The following is a 15,650-nucleotide window of genomic DNA, read 5'->3' as shown; positions in this document are numbered from 1 at the left end:
TCCCGCCCCTACGCCGCGCTGCCCTCGGTTGCCAAGGGCTGGGGACGCTCAGGCATTACCTGTAAACGAAGCAGCCGCTCCCGCCAAGGGCGGAGTAGCGGCCAGCCCCCACGAACCGCCACCGGCGGCGGGCCTCCCTTAGAGACCACAGCAGGGAGAGTCCCCAAGTTTCCTGGCTGCTTAGGGCCCAATGGCCGCCTTTTCTACCTCAGCTACTCGGCTCCAACCGTCGCAGCCACCGCCATCTTAGGCTCTCATTGTGGTGGGAGAAGAGGGGCGGGGGGACTGCAGAGGGGGCAACGCGCCGGGAGACATGCGCCGTCTCCTCGGCAACGGCCGCGCGGGGGCGAAATTCGCCTGGGCGGGAGCCGCAGTGCGATCAGCGCTCTAGACTGGAGTCATGTGACCGGCGGGAGTCTGCGGTGTCACCTCTGGCTCCGGAGACGGCTGCCGATTACACAAACGAACCACCAGGAACTACATATCCCAGAATGCCAACTCGCTCTCGGGTTATACGCGCCCGCACGTTCGCCACGAGGGAAATGACTATACATCCCAGCATGCTGGGCGCTTCCGGCTCTTCCGGCGAGGAGGTCGAGGCCTGTGCGGAAGCGGATGGAGCCCTCTTGGGCAGCTGGAAAAAGAGTGGAGGCCCGTTCTGGTTTTCTGTGGGTGGGCGGGTGGTGCCAGCTCCGGAGAGTGCTGGAAGGAGGAGAAAAGGCCGCGGACTGCGGTCGCCCTCTACCCACATCCCGGTCACGAAGGGGTGGAAGCAAAAGGACCTTTACAATCTGGGCTTAATTTTACACCTGAGGAGATAAACCCACGCGAGTTAATTGGCCAAACGTCGTACAGCTGGTCAGTGGGGGAATCATCAGTGTTAGTAATTAACTCCACCTTGGATTAACGCCCTAGTTTCCTTAGAAGAACCAGATGATTTTAATCAAAATTTAATATCGAAAAATGTTCTCTAAAACTATAGTCTCTGAAGTCCCTTTTTATTTACTCTCTTTTCTCAAAAGCAGCCCTGTTAAGGTTAGTATATAAACAGGTTCTCTCTTAAAACAAACCCCCAGAACACGGTGACAATTAAGGTCTTCAGTGTGGCTACCTGAAAGTTTTAAACACTGGTCAGTTTTTCTTTATTTTTCGACAGTTTGTAATTGTGGGATAACTTTGTTTTAAGCAAAATAAGGGTAGGAGGAATGAAGAATGGGTATCTTAAGTTCCAACAGCAAATTGTTCTCAGTTACCAATGGAATTTGTTCACAAAACCAATTAATAGAACTGCATCTCAATAGATGATTCAGGTAAATCAAGCCCTTCGTGCTACTGTAATTTGCAACTGAATCCAGGTTCAGCTTCAGTGCAATGATCTTTGACCCTTTGTCCTGCATTTTTTAAGTACTTTTCTGTGCGTCTAACAGTGCTGATTACTTAGGTAACAAAAACATAGTCCCTACCCATTAAGAGCTCATATTTTAATGAATGATGAAGAAATAGGGTGTGATGTAAATAAACTCTGTTTTATAAGAAAACAAAGTGCTGTGGGAACTCCCAGCACCGAGCAGCTAATGGATTAGGTGTTTACTGTAGTCCAGTGTGCCCTAGGCCTCATTGTAATTCCACCGCACACTAGCTCTAAGATCTTGGGCAAGTTACTTGACCTTTCTGAGCCTCAGTTGCCCCACCTATGAAATGAGGGGGAGGAGCTAATAATATTGCCTACCTTAGATCGTTTTTTTTAAAGTAGTGTTTATTCTGTATTAGGCACAGGATTAAGCATTTCATCTCTTGTGGTTTTCTGAATTCTCACAACTATCCTGAAGATACTGGTTCTACATTAGTTCCATTTTACTAATGAGAGGTTAAATAAATTGCCAAAGTTCTGACAGCTCCAAGTAGGAGAGCCCAGGTGTAAACTGAGGTCTACTGACTCCTCGAAGGAATTTTTTGATTAAGAAAATGCATGGGAGGGCTTCCCTGGTGGCACAGTGGTTGAGAGTACGCCTGCCAATGCAGGGGACACGGGTTCGTGCCCCGGTCTGGGAGGATCCCACATGCAGCGGAGCGGCTGGGCCCTTGAGCCATGGTCGCTGAGCCTGCGTGTCCAGAGCCTATGCTTCACAACGGGAGAGGCCACAACAGTGAGAGGCCCGCGTACCAAAAAAAAAAAAAAAGAAAATGCATGGGAAAAAATACTGGCACATGGTAAGCCATAATCATCACCATCATCACCGTTTTGTTTTATACATATATATTATTATTTTTAAATATGTAGAAGCTATTGTCATTGAAACAATACAGATGGATTCAAAAGCACTACTGAAATCATATGGTCATTATGTTCTTTTAATTTGTGAACCCTAAAAGATGCCAGTGCTATTATTGGTCTGTTAGGTGGTGGGAGAAGTCTGAGAAATTTTTACATTAAAATGGGGTCCTCAAACTAAATATGGGCATTATTGATCTTAGCAGGGGACAGAGGACCCCCCAGATGATGAAATTATCCTGGGTTTCTAAAACCTTCACATCTAATTTAGAAAAACAAACTATGCAAATGAACCAGTTTAGCATCAGTAGTGTATTAATATGGCAAATAAACAATACAGTAAGTGCTTTAGGAATGCAGAGAAAGAGTACATTATATTAAGTATATTGTATTATATTGTCTCAAAGATGATGATAGCTCCAGGATTTCTATGTAGGATGAAATTAGGGGCAACAGTCTGGTGGAAATGTAAACGGGGAACATAAGTAGCCTTTAAGAGATATAGGTTGAAACTACATCTCAGTTTTCCACATTTAAGTAAAACTTAAACACATGTATTAAAGGTGGGTGAGGAGGCCGAAATGGAAGAATGATGTTCAAAGGAAAGGAGCACACCTGTAACACAGATAATACATCCAGAATAAGCAATGAATAATACAGAAAACAGACTGGGTCAAGTAGGGGATTCATGTGGAGATGGGGAAGCAGGAGAAGAAAGCGAGAGCCATGAACAGGTTGGGGCCAAACTGTAAAAAATCTTAAATGTTGATCTGAAATGTTTCGGCTTTGTTCAACAGATAATGTGAAACTAGTTGAGGGTTTGGAAGAGGCAATGATATAAGGAAGTAGTTGTTTTAAGACTTAATCTAGTGGCAATGTTTAGAACAGACTAGGGAGAGCAGAGGAGAAGGGAAAGACAAAGAACAGGTGGTAACTGGCATGAAGTAATTAAGGCCTGGCCTAAGGTGACAGCAGAATGAATCAAGTGGAGGAGTTGGAATCTGATGGTAAATTAAATAAGCTGTCATTGCTGTGTAAAATATTTGTTTCTGTTATTTGATATTTAGTATGACATTGACCAGAGGGCTCTTAAAATTTAACATTTTGTGATATATTATTTATCTTTTTAATGAGTTCTGTACATTCTTTATCCACAGATAGATTTTAACCATGGCTAGAGCAGAAACCCTGCCTTTTATGCTTCTTTATATCCCAGATGCCTTGTAGAGTTCATTTATTTTGATGTTCATTAATTTGGTCTTTGAAGACGGTTTTCTGCAGTACCTAGTTTTAACCTGTAGGTGGCGAGAACTTAAAGGTAAAACCTTCAGTGACCACTATACTATTATAACTGAATTTAAGATTGTTTTTATTATGTGATTTTTGATACACTCAAGAAAATGTATGACATTTATGTAAATTATAAAGTACAATAAAAAAGAAACACTCAAGAATCCACTTCCTAACCTAAAACATAGAAAATAATCAGTATATTTAAGGACCCCTCTGCTTTCCACCAAACTCATTCCCCTTCTTTGCAGTCATAAGTACTATCTTGAATGATATCAGTGTTATAATTCCTTCATTTTCCTTGTGTAACTATATGTATATATATCCCTAAGTAGTATTTTTTTAGTCTTGCTTGTTTTCGTACTTCATATAAATGGTATCATGCTGATTATATTCTTGCTTGATGTGCTTTTTTTTTTTTTTTTGGTTTGGTTTTTTTTTTTTGATGTGCTTTTTGATTCCTCATGTTTCTGCAATTCATCCATGTTGAAGGGTAGAAACACAGTCTGTTAAGAGCAGAATGTAAAATTAATTTTTGAATAATCCTACAACTGAATATAACTGATTTTATCTTTATGCTTTATCTTAGCTTGTGGGTAACTTGATGAACAAAGAGATTGATCATGTCACCCGGGGAACTAGTTGGAGACCTCTGGCCTAGTTCTTATACCTTTCGGTTAAATTTGAGCACTTCACTGCTCTGCCTTAATTTGGCCCAGAGTTTGTCAATCTTGACATGGTTGACCTGTAGGGCTGGATGATTCTGTGCTGTGTGCTGCAGGAGCCCTGGCCTCTTGCAGCCTGTAGCCCACTGCCTCCCTGGTGATGACAAGCAAAACTGTCCCTTGACATTGCCCAATAACCCCGGAGTCAAGGTGCGGTGGGCCGTGTGGCTTAAGGGCAGAATCACTCCCAGTTGAGAAACACTGTCTAGTCTTTGCATTGAGAAAACCGTGTTAATTATGATTTCTCTTATGTACCTCTTTTGCTCAAAAACCTGAACATATAAATAATTAAATCAATTAATTACTAGGTAATTATATCAACTAGTTATATCAAATCCTCATGCATAAGTAATGTTTCAAGGCTCTTCTTACCTTCTTCCGTTTCCCCCATATCTAATTACTACGACAGCTCTCATTACTGCCTAGTTCAGACTCTTTATTACTAGATTCCAAAATACCTAATTGCTGCTCTCAGCATACAATATTAATGTTTACACCAGTCTGAACTGCTCTTTCCTTCATAACCAATTTATGGTCCTTTTCATTCAAAAATCACTCTTTCAATAAATGTAACCCTTGTGATTCTGACAATTCCATACATATTTGCAGGTCATCAATTATTTTTTTAATTTTTTAATTTAATTTTATTTATTTTTTTATACAGCAGGTTCCTATTAGTTATCCATTTTATACATATTAGTGTGTACATGTCAATCCCAGTTCATCCCAGCACCACCCCTCCACCACCACCACTTTCCCCCCTTGGTGTCCATAGGTTTGTTCTCTATATCTGTGTCTCTATTTCTGTCTGCAGGTCATCAGTCTTTACATGGCTTTCCAACTCTAGAGTTGTAATTACTATACACTTCTTCCTATATTTTCCTTGTCTATATTCTTGGGGGTCTGTGTGTTTTTACCCCACCTTCTCTATTCATTGTAAACCTGATCAGAGCTGCAGTAGTGCAGTCCTATGTGCAATGCTTGCTTCCCAGGAAAAAATCAAGTTGAAGGGTTTTTAAAAAGGTGTCCTGAGTAAAAATAAAAAACTGGAAAGAAAATAATCTATATCTTTTCTCCTAGCTTCCCACCACCCCTACAATAGAAAGTCTTAAATATAACTAGATGTAGGTTGTTAATAATTAGAGAAATCAGGTAATTGGGTGGGAAGGTTCCAAAATTACAGAAATATAAACTGATAGGGATTTTGTTCTGTAATTCATATGAAAAATATTAAAAAGGTATCAAAAGTAATCTTCAGCTTTTACTTTCAAAACCCTGTTATTGAAACTAAAATTATATGAAATAAGAACAATTGCCATGGTTCTAAAGGAGTAATCTGGAGTAACTACAAAAGATGAACTCTGGGTCAGAAAAGGGTCTTTTCTCACATAAATAAGGAGATCTGCAGGTCTAGATTTGGTATATGCATGAAAATAAGGGTGGGCTAATGAAGGAATATCCAACATGATTGGCGTTACATTGAGCCATATTAAATTCACTGCATTATATAGTGAGGTACAGCTGTATATGCTATGATTTTTGCCCTTTTACCATAAAAAGGCTTCCCACACTGCATTTCTCCTTCCATAAGAAAGATTCTAAGGTCAGGGAGAACTGGCAAAACATGTGTGAACTCAAATTAACCAGGTAAAAGAGGTTAGAATGTTCTTTCTTTACCAAAAGAGGACTAAATGTCCAGAGTTAAAAACTGGGAGATATTGAATGGACAGACAATCTAATCTAGAGAAGGAAAAAAATAAAACCCTGACAATAGGTGCAGCAGAATGGTGTAGAGCAGGGGTTGATAAACTTTTCCTGTAAAAGGCCAGATATTAAATATTTTAGGTACTGTGGGCCATATGGTCCCACTACTCAATGATTGTAGAGTGCAAGCAGCCAGGTAATGAATGAGCATGGCTGTGTTCCAATATAACATTGTTTTTGGACGCTGAAATTTAAATTTTATATAATTTTCACGTCACAAAATATTAATCCGCTTCTATTTTTTTTCAACCATTTAAAAATATTAAAATAGACAGTGGTCCCAGTTTAACCCAGGGGCCATAGTGTGCTGACCCCTAAGAGAGCACTGAACATTTAAAGTTTTTAGATAATTAATGATAGATCAAGGGAGAAATTAACAATGGAAAAAAATGCAGTTTTACTACTTTGCAGGATGGTCATTATACAAGGAATCTTTTGAACTAATTAAGAGAGGGAGAATATCAAGCAAATGCAACTGAACAATATTTGTAGGTATTAGCTTGTTCCATTTTCTGATATATTTTCTTTTCCCCCATTCAGACTAGTTATAAGCATGCATTGCCTCCATGAAGGATGATCCCAGGCAGTCACACCAGCAACAAAAGATAAAAATTTCAGACATGAGAAAAAAAGATTAAAATCAGAGCAGTTTCCACGCCTTACAATTTGTGAAAAGAGGAAGACTTGATGGGAAATCAAAAGAATTTGATGCTTTCCCTTGCATCTCTGAAAAGGAAGAGGAGGAAGGTTTAGCAGTAGCCTGTGTGGACTGCTGACTGAGGAGAACTAAGAGGGGCCAGTATCTGTGGCAGGAATAGAGGGTTCTCGTGGCACAGCGCAGACCTCGCCTACCACAAGCCCCGAAGTCAGTGCAAGAGAGATTAGGTTTCTTCAAGCCCAGAGAATATAGTCTTGAAATCCAATTAGGAAAACAAGAGTCACATTTATCTTTCACGTGTAAGTTTGTGGCATAAGAAATATACCCACTTTACTTACATAGTTCAAATGTCAGCTACCTGAATATTCCCAAGCCCCCGAAGTTGTTGGGATAACCACATCTCCGTCGCGAGGACAGCAGGAAATCTGATCTCATTTGCCGACATCTTCTAGGATCCTTGGAGCTAATGTTTTTCTGTTATTTTTTGCTTTTGCTGATTTCTTGATTTCTCTCAAGTCTAGCCGCTTTGGGCTGTTCTTTTTCTTCATCCCACATCATTCCCAAGGCAGAACATGGCCTCTTACCCTTTATTTTTTCAAAATACCATGGACACAAGGCACCTCTCTGTGGTAGCTTTTCACTGAGGATTTGGTGTTAACAGTGCAAGGGGGTGAGGAGAAAGAGGACTTCGTGCTGCAGCAAACATCTTAAAAGTGAATATTCGACACAAAGATTAAAGATCTTTGGCCATAGCCTGGAATTTCTCACTGGCTGCCTCCTGCCAACTTTCTGTCGTCTTGATGGATTCTTCACATTCTGCTGCCCATTCCTATCTCACTCACTCCTGCCTTTTCACCCTCTTCCTCTTGGGTTATCCATGGAAACTCCAAATTCCTCATTAATTATTTGTTATCAGAACAGTGTTTTTCCCTTGGTCTTGCTTCTAGCCTGTCCCAGCTAGACCTACTATTAAGATAAACAATGTTCTTCCTCTGCTACATGAGTTAGTGTGACCCATTTCCTCAGCATGAAGTTCTAAGAAAGTTATGTCTTCTCTGAATGCTAAAATTAATTGCATATGACTCTTAACTATCCTGATTAGCAGATATTGTAACAAGAAACATTTCCCTCCATTTCCCTGACATCCCCTCCCTTAATATTCAAGAATGGAATGGGGGATGCTTAACTCAGTTCTTAGGAGCCAGTCTTTTTTTTTTTTTTTTTTCCGGTACGCGAGCCTCTCACTGTTGTGGCCTCTCCCGTTGCGGAGCACAGACTCCGGACACGCAGGCTCAGCGGCCATGGCTCACGGGCCCAGCTGCTCTGCAGCATGTGGGATCTTCCCGGACCGGGGCACGAACCCACGTCCCCTGCACCGGCAGGCGGACTCCCAACCACTGCACCACCAGGGAAGCCCAGGAGCCAGTCTTTAGTCCAAACACATAGTGGAGAGAGAAGGGTAGACTGCCTAATTTTCAAGATGGGTCCCACTTTTTGTCCTTTGTCCCACTGCCCTCATCTTATCACTTTTGAAAACATTCCCGTATGATCTGAGGCCATCATTATCCTCTGCAGCAGTGATTCCACTTCTGGTCTCTTAGAAGCTTTTCATGGAGTGTGGGGCATTGGGAAGATGTGGAAACAAGGATTCTCCTTATAATGTTTTGCTCCAGGTTTAGGTTGCCCTGAGCTGTCACTGACTCAGGCTTTTTGCCTCTGATTCGCACAGATTCCCGCACAGGCTGTAATGATGTTCTAAGGCTGGGCGACCCCACTACCTTCGTGTAAAGCTAGTAAAGCACTACAGCAAGTGGATGAGAACATGCTTCTGAGACCAGACTATTTCAAGTCAAACCCTGGCATATGTGACCTTCAGTAAGTTACTTGCTCTTTTTATGTCTCTCTTGTCTCACTGACAAAATGGGAGTAAAAATAAGAATGCATATCTCAAAGGGCTGTTATGAGGATTAAATGAATTAATACACAGAAAATGTTCAGAGAGTACTGGCTCACAGTAAGTGATATATAAATGTTTACATTTATTATACTTACAAAGGAGGCTCTGTGCTGATGCTGACTTAGGCCTCCAAGTTTTCAGGATCCATTCCTGCATCACATTTTAGCAGAGGTTTCAAAGCACTCACAGTACACCACTTTGGCTGAGTCACAGTGGCTTTAACCGTGGGGACTACTTGACTACCAGTGGATACTGACACCAAGGTTAGATCACCACAGGAAAGAAATTGGATTTTATCTTGTTGATTATGGAGGGCCACTTGAGCCTTATTAAACAGAGGAGTGATGTGATCACATTTGTTTTTATACAGATAACTTTTTTTTTTAACTGTGTAGGAGATAGTCACCATGGGAAGGAAACTGGAAGTAGATTGATCAAAGAGGAGGTACCAATAGATTATGCTAAGGTGTTGAGGACACAAATTAAGATTGCAGTGGCAATGAGATTGTGACAATGGGGCTGATGAAGAAAGTTTGGTATTTAGGAAGTAGATTCAATAGGACTTATTGACTAATGAAATGAAGGATGAGGGAGAGGAATGATGTCTGATAATGCCAGGATTTTGAACTGAATGAGTGAATAAATAGGGTTTTTTCCAACTCATTGTGTTCTCCCAAAGGCAAGCCTTTTCCTCCAGGGGAAAGGAAGAGGAAGAGACTGTAATGAGTTGACTGTTGGCCAAACACAGAGTTACAGAGAGAAGTGAAAGCTGGCATTAGATATTTGGGAGTTGGTACACACTAACATTCAGTGGACTAGAGAGGAAGAATATTAAGAAAAGATGAAACACTTGGAGGACACCCAGAGAACTAAGAGGGAGGTGTTTTAGGAAAGCCCACTGAAGAATAAGTTTTGAAGAAGAAGGAGCATTCTGAGAAATCAGTAAGAAACTGCTCTGAGGAGACTTGTGACCTAATCGTGAGCAGCTGCAGCGAAGTGAACGGATCAGAAGTCACTGGCTCTGGTTGAGGGGTTAATAGGAAGGGAGACCATGGAGTCAGTGAGTGTAGATTGCCCTTTTTACAAAGCATGGCTGGAAGGGAGAGAGAACAATGAGAGGGTAGCCAGAGGCAGGAACAAGGGAGATTTTAATTTTCTAGAGTTTAAAAGAATTGAGCTTGTCTCTAGGATGAAAGGGGGACAAGACTATGGGTAGAGCAGGTGATGTTAAAAGTAAGAAGGGGAAAGATAATTAAAAGAGTACAGTTCTAGGGGCTTCCCTGGTGGCGCAGTGGTTGAGAGTCCGCCTGCCGATGCAGGGGACACGGGTTCGTGCCCCGGTCTGGGAGGATCCCACATGCCGCGGAGCGGCTGGGCCCGTGAGCCATGGCCGCTGAGCCTGCGCGTCCGGAGCCTGTGCTCCGCAACGGGAGAGGCAAAAAAAAAAAAAAAAAAGAGTACAGTTCTAGACAAGAAAGAAGAGGCTGGGATTCAGAGCATAGGTAGAAGGAATAGACTAAAACAAGAGGAGCCAGTACCTACAGAGGCAACCCTCAAGCAATGAGGGGCTGGAGTTACTAGATATATACCCCAGGTTTCTTGCCACATGAGGGGAAATTCTGATGTGGGTCTCTCCGAGGGTCCATCAGGTTTGTGTGTTTTTTTAATAAATGTATTTATTTTACTTATCTGTTTTTGGCTGCATTGGTTCTTTGTTGCTGTGTGCAGGCTTCCTCTAGTTGCGGTGAGCGGAGGCTATTCTTCGTTGTGGTGCGCAGGCTTCTCATTGCGGTGGCTTCTCTTGTTGCGGAGCACGGGCTCTAGGCGCGTGGGCTTCATTAGTTGTGGCACGTGGGCTCAGTAATTGTGGCTCGTGGGCTCTGGGGCGCAGGCTCAGTAGTTGTGGTGCACGGGCTTAGTTGTTCCGTGGCACGTGGGATCTTCCCAGACCAGGGCTCGAACCCATGTCCCTGCATTGGCAGGTGGATTCTTAACTACTGCACCACCAGGGAAGCCCTGGTCCAGCATGTTTGTGCCCCATTTGCCTAGGGCTGTAACCCACTCACTAGGCACCCTTTATTGGCTTTCCTCCCTGATCCATCTCACTACTCCCTCACTTATGATTCCTGGAATCACCCCCCAAGTAAACTACTTGCATCCAAATCTTTGTCTCAGGCTTTGCTTTGGGGGACCCCAATTTAAATAGATTTTGAGTTAGAACATTATCCCAGGCTTTCTAATTCCAAGTCTTGGGTTTTTCCAGCCACATCATACTTTGTCACTTTTATTAACCTTTTTGCAAACTGGGTACATGGCATTGCCCAAATACAAGTTGTGCTTTTTGCTTCTTTTTCTTTGTCCATGCCGGTAGTACTGTATCTTCCGATGAGTAGCCTAGGATAAGGATCTTCTAAAGAGAGATGTGTAAAAGCAGTAAAAGCTAACTGCCAACTTGTGTTATTATCCTTCACTTCCATTGTTTCTGAATCCGATCCTTCATTTTTTTGAGATGATAGGTAGATAGATAGATAGGTATCGTTCATCTGTGTCTAAAGTTACATCTACATTTTCATCTACAAAGTCATCATATATATGTATTATTTATATATATATACATTTAAAAAATAGATACAGGCCAGAGCAGGACAGGAATTTGAGAGATGAGTAGGGGCAAGAGGATAGTAATGTATCAGAGTTCCTGGTTGGTTTCTGACACTAATTTGGGCAGAAGTGAATTTATTGAAATTTACTGGAGAATGCGGGATTCACAGAATCAGAAGTCGTCTGGGACCATCAGGCTTCAGGATGAACAAGCATTAAGAGAGCTCTGCAAAGCCAAGAAACAGAAAGCAAGGGGCAGAGCACCTGTGTCATAGCCTGTACCATCTGGCCAGCGTGCTGCTGCCTCTGCTCTTCTAGGTTGCGTGACCTCCTTGTGTCTCTCCTTAAATGTGCAGATGCTGGAGAAATTATCTCATTCCTGCAGCCCACTGTCCTTTGGCTCCTGTGGTGGAAGTGCAGAATTATTTTCCCCAAAAGTTACGGAGAAGCCCCAGACAGAAATAGAGATACTATTAGGAGGAATAGAAGCTGGGAGGCAAAAGAATAACAAGTCAACTGCAAATCTCATCAGTTAACCAGACAGGGCTGTTGTCTAGGGCTGCCTGTTGACTATGGATGACACAGACCTGGTCATTGATAAATGAATAACCATAAAGATCTTATGATCTAGGATGCATAATGTTCTTTGGCTATAATATGTATAATGTAATGTTTAAAGGACAAACTGAAAAAAATGGGAATAAATCTAAATAGGTGTTAGCAGTGGAATGAAAAGATGCTAAATGAAATTGCCTCAGAATAGGAAAATAATTATTGGCATTTTCTCTGTTCTGAACTACAGGTCAGAGTTGGCTATCACAGATCCTCTGAGAAAAGATTTCTGCAGACTTAATGAACAGCATGGGCAAAGGCACAGAAACAGAAAGCACAACTTGTATTTGGGAAATGGCGTATATCCAATTTGGCTGGGGCGGAGAGAACATGAGATTGTTCAGATTTTGTGTGTGTGTGTGTGGCCTTTTATACTGTTGAAAGCTGAACAATCCTTTTAAAGACACTTACCTGTTTTGCAAACCTGCTTTTAATCCTCATGTAGTTTGCATGATCAAATACTCAAAATCTGACTCTGAATCTCACCAATTGAAATTCATAGGTCATATTTTGGCCTCTTGTTTTCTTTTATCCTTTAGTAGTCATGGAGAGCGATTAAAAGGAATGTGACATATTGTATACCAGTGTTCATAATAGCATTATTCACAATAGCCAAGAGGTGGAAACAAGCCAAATATCCATCAACAGATGAATAAACAAAATGCATTATATACATACAATGCAATATTATTCATTCTTAAAAAGGAAGGAAATTCTGACACATGCTACAGCACGGATGAATCTTGAAGACATTGTGCTAAGTAAAATAAGCCAGACACAAAAGGACATATAGTGAATGATTCTTTTTATTTGAGATACCTAGTGTAGTCAAATTCATAGAGACAGAGATTAGAGTGTGGTTGCCATTGTTTGGGGGAAGAAAATAACAGGAGTGATTGTTTAACGTGTGTAGCATTTCAGTTTGGGAAGATGAAAAATTCTGGAGATGGTTGGTGGTGATGGTTGCACCACAATGTGAATGTACTTAATGCCACTGAATTATACACTTAAAACGGTTAATCTTATGCTATGTGTATTTTATCACAATTTTTTTAAAGGCATCTAACAGTCTTTCTGTGTCACAAAAAAGATACAACAATAGACACTGTCTTGGGTATCTAGACTCTGCTCTCCTCCACCAAGTGAATGAATAATGCCTGTGATTGTATCCACAGATGTAAGGAAATGGTGACACACCACCTCCAGATCAGCCCTTCAAGGGAGAATTTGTTGCCCTGTTGCCATCAGGGCAACAGGTGTGCCATCAGCCCCTTTAGGAGTTCCCTCAGTTATAGAGAGCCACCTCTGGCCAAGGTCTATCCCCTCCCTGGGCAGCCCACGTGTAACGTCCCATCAAGCTGGGAGTAAGGTCCAGCCATTTTGGCCAAAGCAGGATACCTCTGATGGGCTATATTAGCTCAAAACTCTGCATAGGTTCTCCCTTTGCCCAAACCTGCTCCCTTCCACAGGGGTGGATCACAGGCCACTCCCTCATAAACATCCCAAGAACAAAACTTTTTAGCTTCCTGGAGAATATAATCTGAATGGACAGACTTAGTTCCTTTAAAATCAGCAAGAGGAAAAAAGTGTTACCTACAGAGGAACAAGGATGCTAGCAGATTTCTTGCTGGAAATGATGCACGTGAGAAAACAGTGGAGTAACCAGAATGCTATATGCAGAAACTAAGGCAAAAATATCTTCAGGTATACAAAAACAGAAAAAAATCAATCGCCAGAATGTCCACACTACAGAAAAAGTAGTTTGAGAAAATTCATTGAACTATATGCTAATGATTTGTGTATTTTTCCTGTGTGTACCTGTGTGTATTTTTTGCTTTGATCAATAGTTTATGCTTTAAAAAAAAAAAAGAAGCAAGAATAGTTTACATTTATCATATTATGACTGTGGGCAGCTTTCTTCTCTACAGTCTGGCCCCTCCAATCCTGGCTGCCTTAGTAACTCCCTGATGCTTTCATACAGGTCATCTTTTTCATTTTGCCTAACTTTTCAAGTTTTTCTTGGTAGCAATTTTATTCTGCTACAAGCACTTACATTATTAAAGCAGAAGTTTCTGTTACTTTTCTTTATTGCAATGTAAAATTCTCATTCTGCTACAAGAGTGAGTGAGTTTGGCAATGTTAGAAAATGATTTTAGGAGCAAGGTATTGTCTCCAGATTCACCTCTTCCCCATCTCACAAATAATTCTAGATTATTAAAAATCACTTTTTTCCTTTCCTAAATTAGCAATGTATATGAAACCATTAATTATTTGTGTGTGTATTATTGCTGCCTCACTCTCTATAGATCAAACTCAACAGTCCTAATCTTGTTTCAAGACAATAGGAAACTAGAATTTATTGCATGACTTCTGTGTATTAGGCCTGATAGTAAGTAATACTTCATGTAAGATGCCAACTTGATGTAAGTTACCAAGTTTGAATCTTTTATTATATGCTATCACAGATAAGGAATTTTATTGTTCCATGAACAATAAATATTTTTGAGCCTCTATTGTATGGTACGTATATGCTAGGTGCTATGGATATAGAAGCAAGAAAAGAGTCCCTGATCTCTGTTTAATGACGAGAGAAACTCCAGTACACAATATAGTGATGTGTGATATAAGAGAGTAAACACATAGGAAAACATCTAGCCTAGGTGGATGGGCTTAGGGGAAGGGCAAGTGGCCAGGGAAGGCCTATTTCATTCATAGAGGGTACAGAGGGATTATTGGAATATTGGAATAGACAAATAAAGGAAAAGAGGACTGGAATACACACACACACATACATATGTATACATATATATACACACACATATATCAACCATGTATATATATATATATATATGGCAGCAATAACAAAAGAGCACATGTAATGTGGTTGAGTCATTGGTGAAAATAGTCGTCACAGGAGATGAGATATTAGGCTTGCCAGGCATCTTTATTGAACCAGAAGATATTCTAGTAAACTGGATGGATCCCCCTTTCTTCATTCTTTAAGTTTCCTGATTGGCTAATAGGAAAATGGTACATACTGGGAGCCTTCTTTATTTACAGAAGTTCCCCAAGTAGTCATGTTTGGTAAGAATCTCTACCCCTGAATCTATCATCTATGGGCAAGAGAGCAGGCATGTAGCCCCGATGTGTGGGTGCTGTATGTCTAGGTGTACGCTGATATATAAGTGACTAGGCTAATTGGATTCTCTCTCCCGGGGCTGTGGAATTTGTATGGAAAGACACAGGGGCTAAACTTCCACTGAAATTAAATCATTTTAAGGGTGCACACTACAGAACAGATCCAAGAACTCTTGCTGAGCATTTTGGGGCAGTGCATGTTCTGTCTTCCTCAGCTTTTTTGTGGCAGTCTGTTATTGATTCTGTTACTTACCTTAGTATCCCTGTAATAAATTCATTTGTTTATTTTATTTATTTATTTTTGCTCAAGATGACTGGATAAATTTATTTCTTTAGCTTATAAGCAAAAACAAAAAGTGGATTACTCTGAGATTAGGCTTTAATATTTCATAATCTTTGATTGCTAGAGGTAGGGACAAAAAGTCTAAAAGTTCTAGAATTTTCCCTCAATATTTCTAAGGAGGAAACGGGAAAACACTTCAATCTTAGAGAATCACTTTGGTGTGTATTCTTGGTCATGCACATGTATGGACATCTATTCTTTGTTTTCGAGGTAATCCTAGTTATTGGTAAAGTCATCCACATGCAAATGTAAAATTTTTAAATGTAAATTTTAGAAGTTTAATACGCCAG

The 15,650-nt window shown here is 40.9% G+C and overlaps 2 protein-coding genes across 29 annotated transcripts in view; one reads left to right on the top strand and one right to left on the bottom strand.

Moving 5' to 3' along the window:
• PCM1 (pericentriolar material 1) overlaps window positions 1-436 on the bottom strand; it is an 88,668-nt gene extending 88,232 nt beyond the window's left edge. For 6 of the 25 annotated variants that reach the window (XM_033400654.2, XM_033400653.2, XM_033400658.2 and 3 more), the window contains exon 1: window positions 60-434. The gene's annotated coding sequence lies outside the window, so the exon portion shown is untranslated. Of the gene's footprint in view, window positions 1-59 lie in introns of all 25 variants that reach the window. The other 19 variants (XM_033400657.2, XM_033400666.2, XM_033400659.2 and 16 more) reach the window with 6 other exon arrangements.
• Window positions 437-581: 145 nt separating this feature from the next.
• Window positions 582-15,650, top strand: part of FGL1 (fibrinogen like 1) — a 58,286-nt gene continuing 43,217 nt past the window's right edge. For 2 of the 4 annotated variants that reach the window (XM_033400649.2, XM_049704144.1), the window contains exons 1-2: window positions 582-1,035; window positions 8,439-8,584. The gene's annotated coding sequence lies outside the window, so the exon portion shown is untranslated. The remainder of the gene's footprint in view (window positions 1,036-8,438; window positions 8,585-15,650) is intronic. The other 2 variants (XM_033400650.2, XM_049704145.1) reach the window with 2 other exon arrangements.

Source organism: Orcinus orca, chromosome 21, assembly GCF_937001465.1.
Source record: "Orcinus orca chromosome 21, mOrcOrc1.1, whole genome shotgun sequence".
NCBI lineage: Eukaryota > Metazoa > Chordata > Mammalia > Artiodactyla > Delphinidae > Orcinus > Orcinus orca.
The sequence above is the reverse complement of the archived record's forward strand: the minus strand, read 5'-3'. Positions and strand labels throughout refer to the sequence as shown.